This window comes from Urocampus carinirostris, chromosome 7 (genome assembly GCF_059441175.1).
Source record: "Urocampus carinirostris isolate Australia breed hairy pipefish chromosome 7, RoL_Ucar_1.0, whole genome shotgun sequence".
Taxonomy (NCBI): Eukaryota; Metazoa; Chordata; class Actinopteri; order Syngnathiformes; family Syngnathidae; genus Urocampus; species Urocampus carinirostris.
The window spans coordinates 39,318,065-39,333,831 of NC_142355.1; the positions used below are offsets into that span (position 1 = coordinate 39,318,065).

Here is a 15,767-nt window from a genome sequence, read left to right on the forward strand (position 1 = left end):
TTGAACAACATTAATAACCTTCCTAATTAAGCTAAAATATGTTTTTATCTCGACAGTGATGTTGGGTTGAAAACATTTGTGAAGGGAAAAATGGCCGATTGATGTATTTAATTTTTTGTGTATGCCGAAAGTCTTGAATCCGACACACAAGGAAAAAGGATAATATACTTCATTCCAATTTTTTTCTTATTTGCGCTTACCTGCACAGCTTATTTTTCATTGTATATTATTTAAGAAGGGCCCATTTCATCCAATTGGCTTTGAAACACTATAATATAAAAATTCATAGTTTAGTTTACAAATAAAAACTTTAATTAAAAATAATTGAAAACTCATATTTCCCCTTTTTAAGCATTAAACATGATCATCTACATTGAAAAAGTCTGCAATAGGACTACAGTACATCAGAAGTGTTTCTTTGCATGAAATTGAATATCTTGATAAATAAAACTAATATCTTTAAATAGCAAGTGTAGAAAAAAATTATCCAGCTATTTGAATGTTTGACATGAGTGCAATGAAAAGTATAGTTTTTATGGTGCTACAGTACATGAAGGGGCATACGCTAAGAAATCCAGGTTAGTGCAATAATCTAAATAAATAAAATTTAGGTTAAATAGAGTAGAATAGAATAAAATATACCTTTATTGTCATTGTTACAACATGGGATATATTGTGACAACAAAATTGGACGACTCCAGTCCCACATTTTACAGTGAGGATAAGGAAAACAAAGAGATAAAGGAACAAAGAAGATGTTTTAACTGTCTTTGTTGTATAGGCTTAAATAACATTGGATTGGGTGTAGTCAGTAAATACAGCTACAGTGGGTGCTTTGCTTGTGGCGTCTGGCTTTGGTGACACCCATTGTCTGATGTGATGTGGTTTATTTTTCTCTTGAGATTCTCTCAGATTTATCTGGCAGGACAGATTTAATCCGGGGCTCAACTGGCTCACAGGCTGCGGTTTGCCCACCCCTTATATACAGTGAGAGTAGAATTATATATCGGATGTGTGTTTTTGAATTCCACAGACTGTCAACATATTTCTGGCAGGTGTATGTAAAACAGTGGGGGTCCAAGCGAGTATACTGCGCTTCCCTCTGAAAATGACCTTTTTTCGGGTACCTTGTGTGTGTTTATCTCCAGTTGTCCGCCTCCGGAATAACATCCTTGACAATTCTATCAAACTGTACACAGTGAACTGCAGATAAGCAAGGGACTATGCAATATGTTCAGAAATCCATGGGCATTGTCCCAATGAGAATAACACTAAAACCGGAGATAGGATCTGCAACCTCAGTGGAAAATTTTAAATCTAAACTTAAGACACACTTCTATTCAAAAGCTTATGATTGATGCCCACCTCCTATTTTGCACTGCCCTGTCTTTTTCTGACTGCAGGGCTGGTGGTGATACGAAGGAGAAGGACGATTTGAGATGAGTCAGCCCGACCAGCGTCTGACCTGAAGCATGTCAACGCCTGCATCGACCAGCCGGCAGAGATGGGAAGCTGCGTCGTTGCTGTTATGGACTATTTGGACTTGTTTACAGACTTCAGGCGTCGTTGCTGTCATGCACATTCCGGACGAATTTCAACATGTTACCTAGTGTTCTCTTTTATTGATGTTTACTATGTTTGTGTACTGTGACCCAATGCTAAATCTATTCCACCCTGGTCATCCTGGAAGGGGGATTACCACTTGTGAGGCCCCTACTCAAGGTTTCTTTTTTCCTCACGCTGAGGTTATGAGTTTTTCCTCGCCCGCATGTTGGTTTAAGATCAGGCGATGGTGTCATTGTAATCCTGTGCAGTCCTTTGAGACATTTTTGTGATTAAGGGCTATACCAATAAATGTGACTTGACTTGACTGAATACTCCTACATTAATCCACCAATAACACCATCAGAGGGTGTGCATGTTTATATTTACAACTGAATAGAGTCATGGTGGAGCCGTTTAAAAAGCGGAGTAGGCGAATGCTGAATTTTTTTATTATGGAGATATTCTTCCTACCGTATTTTTCGAATCCAAGCTAAATTTACTACTACAATAAAATATCGCAATCTGGGGTTTGCTTTAGACGTGCATATTTGGTTGTGTGTCAAAAGTGGCGAATGGTAGGCAGTGCATGAGGAGGGGGCAATACTTATATGTGCTACTTTTTTGTGTCAGTCATTTGGAAGGGTTGGGGGGGACGTGGTAATTGAATTACTTTTTTAAAAAGTAATTAGTAATTGTAATTAATTACTGAGCCTGGAACAATATCAGATATCTGTCCAAAAGAGCTTATTGTTGCAAAAAGCTAATATCCTGCGCAGAACCCTCAGATTCCAACACTTCAAGTAGAGGACATTAGTCTGAAGGAGACACTGACCAGCTGGGCAACCGGAAGATTTTGAAAACATTTTATTTTGTTTGTCCCTTCCAACTCTCGATCTGATGGATTTCAGTCAAAAGTAGGTCGGAAACCATCACACTAGGCACAGAAGGCGCAATCCAAACTATTTACAGAACACCCGAAAGCAAAAACACAACTGCTACAAAGAAAAATATTTGTATTTGTCATTTACTAAGTGTGTTTGCCTTCTTTTTTTGGTTCAACTTAGCATTGAGTGTGCGCTCCCACATGAAGATCATTATTAACTTGATGATTCATATTCTTCAAACACGAAATGCTGTGTTTAGACTGGTAGGGCATGATAGGAAATCCTTGCTGTTGATTTCCATTTCAAACAATAATAAGAAATGAGTACCATTTTCTGGGAGTAACGTGAACATTGGAACGTCAACTACAATATCTGTAACAGTAACATGTTTGTTTTTAGGGTAAAAATTTGGGGTGACCCTTAATTTTTTTACAATCTGTCCATGACACAGTAATAACTTTACTGTGATTATCCCCTGCAAAGGAAGGAGCATAGATGACAGTTTGTTATTTTGACTATTATGCACTGTTTACATCATTGTAGCTATTGGCCAATCGCCTTGATGTTCTTGGATACCCTTTTTATGACCTAGGAGATAAAATTAAAGGGCTCAGGAAGGTTTTTAGAAAAGATTTGGAATCTGGCATAGTGAGGGTTTTTTGTACTTACCTCTCCTGTTCTCCTTGTAAGTTCAAAATTCATAGATGTCTTCTGTCCTTATTTTGACTGTCTACTTAACTATAATCATATCATTTGGTCCTTCGAGCCGGGTCCTAACCACCAGGGAACTTAGAGTCCTTCGGTCATGATACTGCAGATGGTAGCTCCTCAGCCAAGCACAGAAACCAAATGTCTGAACCTGTGGATTGTCTCGTATCACACACCCAAAAATCGCTTCACAGCACACAAACAAAATAGCTTGCTCCATAAATCCAAAGCTGGGTTTACTTCTTAGCAAAGGAACTGTAACTTTGATATTAACATTCTATTTTCTTTCTCAGGATGGCCAAAATAAGTTTACAGAAGTAAAGGACCAGACTGAAAAAGCCAACTGAAAAAAAAAATAAACAAACAAATCGAATTGTCTTTATTGTCATTGGTATCAACGTGGAGAAAGTATGCAACGAGATTAGACATGACACTCCAAGGCAAACGCGTAATCAAGACTTTAAAGAGAACAATTAGAGACTACAATGTGGGGCTAATAGACTGGCCTAAGTTGTAATAATAATGCAATGAGAAATAATGGATTGTTCCAGTAGTGCAATAAAAGTATTGCAATAACTTTTAGCAACAATAAATATTTCCAAATAAGTTGCAAGTTGCAAAATATATTTTTTGCACAGTTTCTGGGCCAGATTGTTTTAAGGGACCTATACCATCTACCAGAGGGCAACAGGTAGAGGTGGGTAGTAAGAAAGTTACATTTACTCCTTTACATATACTTGAGTAAGTTTTTGGACATTTTGTAATTCTGTGAGTATTTTGAAATCACTATACTTTTTACTTATACTTGAGTAGATTTTTAAAGATGATACAATACTCTTACTCCACTACATTAGGCTACATTGAACCCATTACTTAAATCCCCTCCATCTAAGTACACACATTCTCCTTTGCTTGTTTTTTCCCCCATGTTCCCTGAGTGGGAGCTGACGTGAGGCCCAAGCCCCACCCCTTTTGAAGGTGCAGCATCAAAAGCCAGGCAGCGTCACAAACCAGCGTGAGTAATAAATTAAAATAACTGCACAAAAATAAAACGTAAACTGCATTATTGTAATTTTAGTTACTTTAGCTTTTCAATAGGTTGCTATTTTATTTTTTATAAATGCATGCACTCTTTTTGTTGTTGTCGTTTTTAGTTTGAGGATTGGAAAAAACACAAAAAAAATTTGATTTCTTAATTGAATTTCTTTCATTTTAGCAAAACAATTAAACATTCCATATTTCAATAATATAAGAAACCGAATTAAACTTGAGGCGGTGTAATATAATAGAGTAGTCATGTCATTCTCTAAAGGATGTGCTGCATCCAATTAAGCTAACATAGATACATACAAAATGTGTTGCTTTTATTATAAGGCTTATGTAAGGCTTTTCAATTTTTGCGGATTCTAAATTTTTTTTTCACTTTTTTGAAGGGGTCCGATGTGGCTCTTCCAAAATTTTGGATTGCCAAACCCTGGGTAAGCTTTGTTGTTCTGCCTGCTGAGCATGGTTATAAAAGTAATGGGGCTTTAAATGTGCTACTTGTGCTTAAATAGTTTTTTGATTTATACTATCAGTATTTTGTTGTATTTTAAAGTACTTGAATTTACCTTGATTATTTTAATCTATTTTTAAATTGAATGGCCTTTGATGATTTTACAATAAATCAATAAATAAAACATTGCTACAGTTACTCAGTACTTGAGCAGTTTTTTCACCAAGTCCTTTTTTATTTATACTTAAGTACGTATTTGGAGGATTACTATTTACTTCTAATTGTCTCATATTATTCTAAAGTAACAGTACTTTTACTTGAGTAAAGTTTTCGACTACTCATACCACCTCGGGCAACAGGTCAAAGAGGTGGTGGCCCAGGTGAGAAGAGACCTTTATAAATTTGATGTTGATGCAAGCCAGCAGCCCCAAATTCTTTTGGTGGGCTGTGTTGATTACGATCTCTATGAAAACAAACTCAAACCTCCTGTATACCATTTTAGCCAATTGTATTATTATGAGAATGAAAAAAAAAAAAGAAAACATGAATTCTTTTAACCTGAGTGCCTGATGTGGCCCTGACCTGTGCAGTGGTGACAGATAAAATGATCGGTTATCTACTGACAATGAGGCCTCTGAGGTCCAGGGAGGAGCCAGTGTCTCATTTGCATGGACTGATGGAACTGTGACTCTATTAAATCAAGTACATGCAGAGCCGTGAGTAGCCAATTGTCTATGGAACAATGTTCATTTAAAACTGGACTATCCTCATTCAGTCTTCAGAATTTTGTGAGTGGGTGGAAGCTGTGGAATTCCACAAAGGATGGCTTGACTTGGGTCTTTTTGTACGTCAGAACCTCTACCCATCCATTCTCTGCACCCCTTATCTTCACTAGGGTAGCAAAGGTGCTGGAGCCCATCTAAGTCATCTTCGGGCAGTGGGCACAGGACACTCGGAACCGGTTGCCAGTCAGTCACAAAGACCCACAACCATTCACACGCTCACTCATACCTAGGAACAGTTTTGATGCGCCAAGCATGCTGGCATGCATGTTTTTGTATTGTGGCAGGAAACCGGAGTGCCCGTAGGAAACCCACGCAGGTACGGGGAGAACATGCAAACTCTGCACGGGGAGGCAGGTAGCTGGAATTGTAACCCTGGACCTCTGCACTGAGAGGCTGCGCACTGGTAGCCAATTCCCAACATTATCTTGCATATTTCTCATTTAGATGGAGTAAGCCAAATGCACTCTGCCCATGTGTTTTATTCTTTCATAGTATACTGCCTGCCATTCAACCACATCAAAGAAAAGTATACCACCAGAAGAACTAAGTTTGTGGATAAGAACCCCCTCGTGTCTATGAGAGGCCATTTTGAGCCGAATATCACAATTGCTTTCACATATACTCTTACACATGCAGAACTATACTCTCATACAGACACAGCCACAGTCCTACCCATGCACGAACACTAATATACACTCTTATACACACTACTACACTCTTTAGCACAGGGGTCCCCAACCCTTTTCAAGCCCAGAGCTACATTTTGTTACTAGTTAGCACAAAGGGCACCCAATCTGACATGCATTTCTAAAAGGACAACTTATCATGGTGTTACTCTGTTGTTACTTTGTCATTACCAGGTTAATTATTTAAAATAGGGTTAAATAGATTCAGTCAATGACAAAAACCTTTTTATTTTACTAGAAAATCACAATGACCCAGCACTGGTGAGCTCTTTTCAGATCAGCTGTCCTTAGGGGGCACCATGTTAGAGACTCTTGCTCGAGCACATGCTATTATACTCTCATACTAAACATTATTACACATAACACTATATTATCCTACACACTATGCTTTCATACCCTTCTATAGACTCTCTCACACACAGTACCATGCTTTCTCACACACCTTTAAAATTCTATTACTATAGGTTTTTTTTCCCAAACCTAGTGTAATGATTACCTCACCTCTCAGTGTTGTTTTACTTTAGGTACTTTTGGTAACCGTTGTGATGTACACTGTTTAGTTTGTATATGTTGTATGGTTCTACATAAAACTGGAGTTGTATAGTGGCATAGTACAAGCATAGTAGTGAGTGTGAGAGTATAGTACTGAAGTTTATGTGAGAGAGAATAGTATTGTGTGTGTGACAGCTTAGCAGTGTGTGTGGCAGTATAGTATTAAGTGTGTGACAGCATAATAGTGTGTGCATGAGAGTATAGTTAAATGTGTGACAAAGTATAGTAGTGTGTGTATGAGAGCATTGTATTGTGTGTGAGAGGGTATAGTAGTGTGTGTATGAGAGCAAAGTGGTATGTGTGAGTAAGTATAGTAGTGTGTGTATGACGTGACAGTATTATGTGTGCGACAGCATAGTAGTGTGTATGAGTGTATGGTAAAATGGATGAGAGAATATAGTAGTGTGTGTGAGAGTAAAGTAGTATTTACGAGCGAGTATATTAGTGTTTGTGCATGAGCATGATTGTGTCTGTATGAGGGTATAGTCGCTCATTTGTGAGAAAATGGCGTTATATGGGAGAGCAAGTATGATCAACTTCTTCTTCTCATATTTGTCAATCACAAAGGATTTACAGTAGTTGGAAAAATAAACGTCCCATTTCCTTGTTCCAAGATGTTTCCCAGTGATAGCCGCGTCACCACCTTTTCATTGCTCAGACAGAGCTAGCTTGTCAGTGAGAGAGAACGTAACCATATAAAGGCAGAGCCATTTCTTCAATACCACGATAAAGTCATAAAAACTGTTGTGCATTTCCTGGGTCGTTTTTGGGTGACAATTATGTGTATTGCTGCTAAGGCCTGACTCATACTTTTCTTTTTTTGCTGGTGGCGACACTTGTGTTTGGAAGGAATTGAACTGAATTGTTTTTATTTTCATTGAGAACATAGTAAAACATTGTTTGCAATGAAATTAGACATGGCACTTCAGCATGAACATGTTATGAAGACCTAAGAGAGAAAAAATAAAATAAAAGAATGTCAAGATAAAGAGTCCCAAATATTTACAAGGTAGTGCTTGGAGACTGGCCTATGTTTTAATAATATTGCAATATAAAGAAGTGCAATAACATTTCGAAGCAGGAAAAATGAAGGCAAAAAGGAAACAATGTCAACAGCAAATAGCTTTATTGTTAATTCTATTTGAAAAAGGAGGGTTAGCTCCCAATGAGCTTTAGGGAAAATTCGTATATAATTCCATTATCATAATTATTTTTGAAAAAAGAAATAATCATTCGGAACATATTTTGCTAAGTGATTTATTTTTTCCGTTTTGTTTCTTGTTTTATGTCATTTTCATAACAACAAAAGCAACAACAACCCCAACGACAATAACAATACTAATAATAATAATATAAATTATAATAATATTAGTAATGACAATAATATGCCGAAATTCAGGCGTTCAATTTTATCTCATCATCACAAACATTTACTTATGCTACCATATTGTACAACGTTATTTCGTCTGAACTCCTGCCCATAATGCTCCGTTACAATGTTGTACAATATGGCAGTGTAAAAATGTGACCATGAGATAGTCTTATGCATTTTCTTTGTCAACAATCCTATTGGCCTTGTGCTTAGAATTCGATGCTCACTTTGCCACAACCCAGGATTGGTTCCTGTTGCATCTAGTGCTGAGTAAGGGATGTTAGCAATATTTGTTATTTGATCAATCAATTGATATATTGCGGTGATATACTATTGTAAAACTTTGGTATAACATTTGCCCAAACTTTGAGGGTTTTTTTGGGGAGTGAAAAAAATGTGTGTGTATACACAAATAAATAGGAAAATTACTTTTGCTTTCTGTCCAGACCGGATGGCTCAACATGGCGGCGCATGGATGCATGCTTGCGGCTAGTTGTTCTCCAGCTAATCTTCTATTTATTGCCGTTCTCTTGTCTTTTTTGCTTTCACTTTTGGACACATGTGTGGCCAAAAACACTTACAGTAGGGACGAACTTATTCGGTTGGGTGGGCGTCTAAATTTCGACTTTTCGGGCACTTTTTATACCGCCTATGATATACCGAGCGAACTTCAAAGAGATCCGGCATCCTTGTGGACAGCTATTCATCCTAATAAACGACGACAGCGGCGCCGTAAGGACAGAAAATAGAAGCGTGGTTGCCGTGCGGGTAGATGTGCGAAGCGTGCGAAGTCTAAGCAGCAAGATGGACGCGAGGATGTAACTAATTCCACCATTCATTCCTCGCCGGACAACCGAAGCTTTACACTCAGCGCACACGAAAAGCAACAACCGCGGCATCTTTTGAAGATCTCGACAAAGACTACAAAGAGTTCAGCTAAGTCAAATGATTCAGCAAAGCTAAAATTTGGTCTTTTAAATATTAGATCGCTTGCTCCAAAAGCTTTACTTGTTGATAACGTTATTCGTGATTATAAACTTAACTGTATGGGTCTTTGTGAAACTTGGTTACGCCCGGATGAGTATTTAGCGCTAAATTATGCTTCTCCCCCAGACTACGAGAGTAGCCATATAGCGCGCACGTTGAAGAGGGGTGGTGGTGTTGCGCTAATTTCTGAAAAATCGCTCAAATTTAATCCTCGTACCTCTAATAATTACAAGGCGTTTGAGGCTCTTGTGATGCGGTCCTCTCTATTGTCAATTTATGTAATAACTATCTATCGCGCACCTGGGCCATACACAACTTTCTTAGACGAATTTGCTGAACTTTTGTCTGAACTAGTAACCTATGCAGACAAAATTATAATTATGGGGGACTTTAACATTTATATGAACTCCCCACTCAGTTCACTTACTATTGCGTTTAAGTCTCTAATTGATGCATTTGGTTTTAATCAACTGGTTGATTTGCCAACCCATAAAGATGGGAACACGCTAGACTTGATTAACCTCAAACATTATGGTGTTACCGTGTACTACCGTTATCTCGGACCATTATTTAGTTACATTTGAGGTGCTAGCTAAATGTAGTGTTAAAAAAGCTGAAGGATTTAGCGGACGCAATATAAGCACTGGCACAGTTTCTGAGCTCTTTGAACTCCTTCCTGGAGCAGTTGCATCCTTTCCTTCATACAATGGCTCGATTGACTCACTCATGAATGAGTTCAATACCACCCTGACTAGTGTCCTGGATTCAATAGCGCCCATGAAGCTAAAATCACGTCCTAAAAGACGCACGCCTTGGTTTACTGATGAAACTAGAACCCTTAAACAAGAATGCAGGAAATTGGAAAGAAAATGGCGCGCTACCAAGCTTGAGGTTTTCCATCAAACATGGTGGAACAGCTTGTTAAAGTATAAAGCGGCCCTTGCCTCTGCAAAATCGGCCTATCTTTCGAAGGTGATTGCGTTTCAAAAGAACAATCCCAAAGCCTTTTTTGACACTGTAGCATCGCTTACAAGGCAACAGACTACTGCAGATAGTTCGACGCACTCTGCTCATGACCTAATGGTCTTCTTTACTAAGAAGATTCAATGCATACAGGAAGAAATTGCTAAAGAAATTATTAATACCACACATACTAAAGGGCTGAAATCTACAGATACACGACAGGGTGGCTGTCCTGGGAAATTGTCCGGTTTTAGTGAACTGTCACTTGATGATCTCAAACAGGTGGTGAATGCAGCCAAACCGACAACTTGCCAGTTCGACCCGCTCCCAGGTTCACTTATTAAAAGTCTTTTTGGCGTCCTTGGACCTTCAGTTCTAAATATTATAAACATATCACTCTCCTCAGGTGTAGTTCCAGCAGCTTTTAAGTTCACCGTTATTAAACCCACACTGAAACGACCCAACCTTGATCCAGAAATCTTAAGTAATTATAGACCTGTGTCAAACCTACCTTTCCTCTCTAAAGTACTTGAAAAAGTAGTGGCACAGCAGCTAAATGTTTTCATATCCGAGAATAACCGCTTTGAATCCATGCAATCAGGATTCAGGGCTAACCACTCTACTGAGACAGCTCTGATCAAGGTAACAAATGATATCCTACTGGCAATGGATTCTGGCGCTTCATCACTTTTGCTGCTGCTGGATCTTAGTGCTGCTTTTGACACAGTGCACCACAATTTCCTACTAGAACGGTTGGAAAAATGGATTGGTCTCTCAGGAACCGTCCTCTCGTGGTTCAGATCCTACCTCTCAGATAGGACGCACTGTGTTAAATATGGTGAAATGACATCTGAGCCCTTTAATGTTACCTGCGGTGTTCCGCAGGGTTCAGTGCTTGGCCCCCTTCTTTTCAGCATTTACATGCTTCCACTAGGTGATATTATTCGCAAGTACAATATCAGCTTCCACTGCTACGCAGACGACACTCAACTATATCTTCCGTTGGAGGAATCTCCCACACTAAACTGTGGAAATTTGGAGGCCTGCCTCATTGAGATAAAAGAGTGGATGTCACTCAATTTCTTGCGTCTGAACTCTGAAAAGACCGAAATGTTAGTCATTGGTCCATCTAAATGCCGTGATATATTCTCAAAAACTGCTGTGAACATTGACAAATGTCACATCACACAGAGTGACTCAGTTAAAAATTTAGGTGTCATATTTGACCCTGATCTATCCTTTGAAATGCATGTAAAGAAAATTACTAGAACCGCTTTCTTCCATCTTCGTAACATTGCTAAAATCCGTTCAATACTGTCTCAGTCTGATGCGGAAATTATAATTCATGCGTTTGTTACCTCCCGTCTCGATTACTGTAATGCACTACTCTCTGGTCTCCCGAAGTCTAGAATCAAGTCACTTCAGCTGGTACAAAATGCCGCAGCGAGGCTTTGAACTAGGACAAAAAAGTACGATCACATAACACCGATTTTGGCTAACCTGCATTGGCTCCCAGTTAGCCATAGATGTGATTTCAAGGTTCTCTTAGTATTGTACAAAATCATACATGGACTTGCTCCCTCTTATCTTTCAGATCTGATTTGCCCCTACGTCCCGGTCCGAAGCCTATGATCTGAGAGTGCCGGTCTTCTGGTGATCCCAAGAGCAAAGAAGTGTTCTGCTGGTTCGAGAGCGTTCTCCATCCGGGCACCGGTGCTGTGGAATGCTCTTCCCCCTGAGATCCGATCTGCAACCTCAGTGGAAATGTTTAAATCTAAACTTAAAACTCACTTCTACTCCATAGCATATGAATAACCTACTCTTCTCGTCGGCTGAAAAATAGTCTGTGTAATAATCTGTGAAGCCCTTTGAGACTCTTCGTGATTTAGGGCTATACAAATAAAAATGACTTGACTTGACTAAAAAAACTACCCACTGCCCGGTACCAGTTCGTGGCCTTCTGGTCGCTTTGCACTGCCCTAGTTCACAAAAAAACTTCTTCCAGGCAAAGCAACCACTCAAATATTTTTGTGCCATTGAAGTCAAAGCCAACAATATGTGTTATCATATGTTGAACATTCAGGATCAACTTCCTCTGTTGCCTTTGCAACGCTACGGAAATAAAACACCACTTCTGCATTTGTTGACATGACTAATATGATGGTAAGGATATATGACCCCCTTAAAGCGCATGTGAATTGCCCAGAAGTTCATCTTTCTTTAACCACATCAACCACAATTCGGTTTCATGTGCTAAATTACAGTACAGTAAACCCGCTGTCAGTAAAACAATAGATTCTTGTAACAGGGATTTGTACACCTTTTTCATTGCCAAATTCAAGCACTTTTCAAGCACTTTCAAGACCAATTTTTCATTTTTTCCAGTACTTTCATAAGATCCAGCATTAACAAAATATTTTTTTTGTTGTTGTTGACTTTGATGACTAAAATAAAGTCGATATATTGCTGCTAGCTCATACTATGTGTTTTTTTTTGAGCTATTCCTATCTATCATCTTAGATATTTTTGTATCAATGAGCTGCTATAAACTGACACAAATTCTGTCATTCTGCTTCAACAGTGTACGTGCAGCTTGGCTACGTCATTCTTGTTTACAAACATGGAAAGGGCTCGATAGTTGTTGTATAAAATTGGAGTTTAGTACAGAAGACCAAAAAAAGTACTGTACGTATAAAAACCAGAAAAACAAGACAAATTTGGACTCAATTTAATTAAATTGATTTGTTTTAAGCATAGTGCATTGCATCTTTCAATCTTGTTTTGCTTTTTGTCTTACTTATTTCAAAGGATCTGTTCTAAATTAGTTGAAATAGTATTTTAAATATTTAATCTTTTGACATTTTTATAGCACCGAAGAGTTAATTTTTATTATTTTATTAATAAAATACTGTTTGTATTTCAGGGACTTCATGTTGTTGTTCGACTTTAAATCTGTTCAGCGAGTAAAAATCTGAAATTGCTTTGTATTTTATCATTCTTTTTGTAGATATATGTATATTTCATGGAATTTGTAGGGATCTCCTGCAAAGAATGTGAAATTACTGATAACCTCCTTTCATGCAACCAATTTGAGGCTACCTTAATCCAGGATAATAACAATATCCTGGCTGAAACCCTTATCTTGGTTTTGTACAATACTACCCCGGCTGAATTTTTGGTACAGAAATAAATAAATACTGCAACAGGTTCTTCACTTGACTGACGCATAAACAATCTAAGTATAAAAAGCCGTAGCAGAAGCAAACGTGTGGCTAAAGGTAAACTGCGACAGTGTTTTTACTCTCCTGGAACCCACCCTACTGGGGCCATGCATGCCATTATTAACCCCTGGCCTTTTTGGATCCAGAAAGACCAGCGTGGCAAGCATCCATTCACACAGTTTTGTAACCACACAACACTAAAATTCATTTTTAACATTGTCCACAACACATTTAGTATCACTGCTCCATTTTTGTAATGAGTATTACACAGAGGGGCTGCACGATTTACCGAAGTCCAATCGATATCGCGATGTGTCATTGTGCAGTAGTGTAACCCCAAAAGAATGCAGTTTTTCAAGTAATTATAGGTCCGGTTTGTTAATTGAGTGAGGGAGTGTTTGGCCAACACAAATTTGTTTTTTTGGTGGAAAATATGGTTCCAGCATTATTTAAAATATATAGCCCAATTAAGATGAGAGTCAATAAGGGATAGGAAAGTTTTCTAATCAAGTAAAAGTAATGTACTTTTTAGTCAAACTACTCCTATTCAAGTAAATGTTACTTGATAAATTTGACTTACTTGATGCATTCAATTGATTTATATAAGGCCTGTAATCAGTGTCGGGAGTAACGCGTTACATTGCAACATATTCCTAGAATGCAACTACTTTTTTTGGTAATGAGTACTGTAACACGTTTTGAACAAAGGTTTGCAACTCTACCTTTGTTACAACAAGGTGTGTTATCTTGTTTTTGTGCTACTCATTAAATACAGATCATGTATAAATACGTCTTCAATCTGTTGAACACTCCTGCATCAATCACGTTTTAGCGTCGTTTCAAGCACAGGGGAGGAAGAGGTCGCTGAATTTCTCATCACAGAGATATTCTCCCTACAATTGATACTTGCATCCAAGCTGAATTTATAATCTGTGAAGCCCTTTGAGACTCTTCGTGATTTAGTGCTATACAAATAAAAATGACTTGACTTGACTTGACTGGTTGTGATGATCACACTTTCAATGTTAAGAATTCGACTATGAACATTGAATTACAGCTGAAGTGTGGACCCCCCAAAGAAAAAATAGGGATTTTAGCGCTGGGATTTCTAATGGTGATGCATATAATGTCAAGTGTTATTTTCTTTGCATGTTAATATGTTTCATTTTTATATTGTTAAAATAATCATCAACGTGTTTTCTTTTTTAAACAAGGCTGGCGAGTTAGTGTCATTCACAGGGTAATGTTTTACTCCAGGCGTGGTAAACTTTTTGGAGTTGGGGACCGAATTGGGTAAAAAAATTGGCTACGGGGCCGATCTTGGAGACAGATCCATGTTTTTTATTTATTAACAAATATAAATGCAGACATCTACATGTTATAATTCTTTTGAATTAGATTAGTTTAAAGAAATTGGTTTTGAAACGAACACGATTAAAGCAAAATAATATCCAAGTCACTGTATTAAGAACTTCATTCGATATTTAGCTTTGAAGTATTACTGTAGTTGGACTTTTTAAAGTATTTTTTTGTAGTATTTCTGGTGTCAGATCTTTGTTAAAGTTCTGTAGTTTTTCCTGCAGTATTACTGTAGTTCAATTTTCTTAGTATTTCTGCAGTAGTTTTTTTGTAGAATTAGAATTAGTGTAGTCTTTTGAGATATTTTGTGATTAAGGGCTGTACAAATACATGTGAGTTGACTTGAATTGTCTTTACTGTTATTAGTATCAACGTGTATGGTGTTATGAGTGCACTGCAGGAAAGAGGTCTAAATATAGTGGAAGCTAGAGCTCTTGTTGGTGATAGGAATGAGTGGAGAGGTGTTGTAAAAGGATAGTGGGATGTTTAGATGTATTCTAAGGGATGGGCAGGGCACCTGTATGATGCGGCAGGGGTAAACCAGTGAAAGCTGTCGGGCCCTGCTGTTGAACAGAAAAGTGTGTTGTGTAACCCTGACCCAAGTGACATGGCCGCTTTCTCGTGTCCCAGTTCATCTGGGGGGACGAAAGTATGACCAACTTGGGTGCCGAGGTGCTTAACTTGTTTGGGTGTTTGGGCATTTGGGTTGGCCATGGTCCAAATATTTTTGTGTGTGTTTATTGCTACTTTTTCCCTTTTTTATTTTCTTTGTTTTTGTATATGTTTGTCTTACTGTCGGTCACCCCTCTCGAGGGATATGACCAGGGTAGATAGATAGATAGATAGATAGTATCAACGTTGTGAAACATTGTAGGTCTATACTACGATGTTGGACATGGCCTTTCAGGGTAAAACATGTAATATAGAGACTTTGAAGAGAAAACAGACAAAAGACTATCTGGATGAATAGGCCCAAAGAAAATACAACATAGTGCTTAGAAAAACTGGCCTAAGTTATAAAAATCATAGTAGTACATTGTAGCATTAGTGCAGTAACATCTATAATATTCATTGTTGTCGTTCTTTAGTGTTTTGATGCATTTTATCAGTAGAATGTTTGTTGCATATCTTTAGTGTTTTGTTGCATTTTTGTAGCATTACAGTAGTTTTACAATTTTTGTATTTTTGTAGTATTACGGTTGTATTTTTT

At 38.0% G+C, this 15,767-nt stretch overlaps 1 protein-coding gene across 1 annotated transcript in view; it reads right to left on the minus strand.

Annotated features, from left to right (window-relative positions):
- Positions 1-15,767, minus strand: part of LOC148363291 (receptor-type tyrosine-protein phosphatase eta-like) — a 59,032-nt gene that overhangs the window by 42,674 nt on the left and 591 nt on the right. The window lies entirely within an intron of this gene.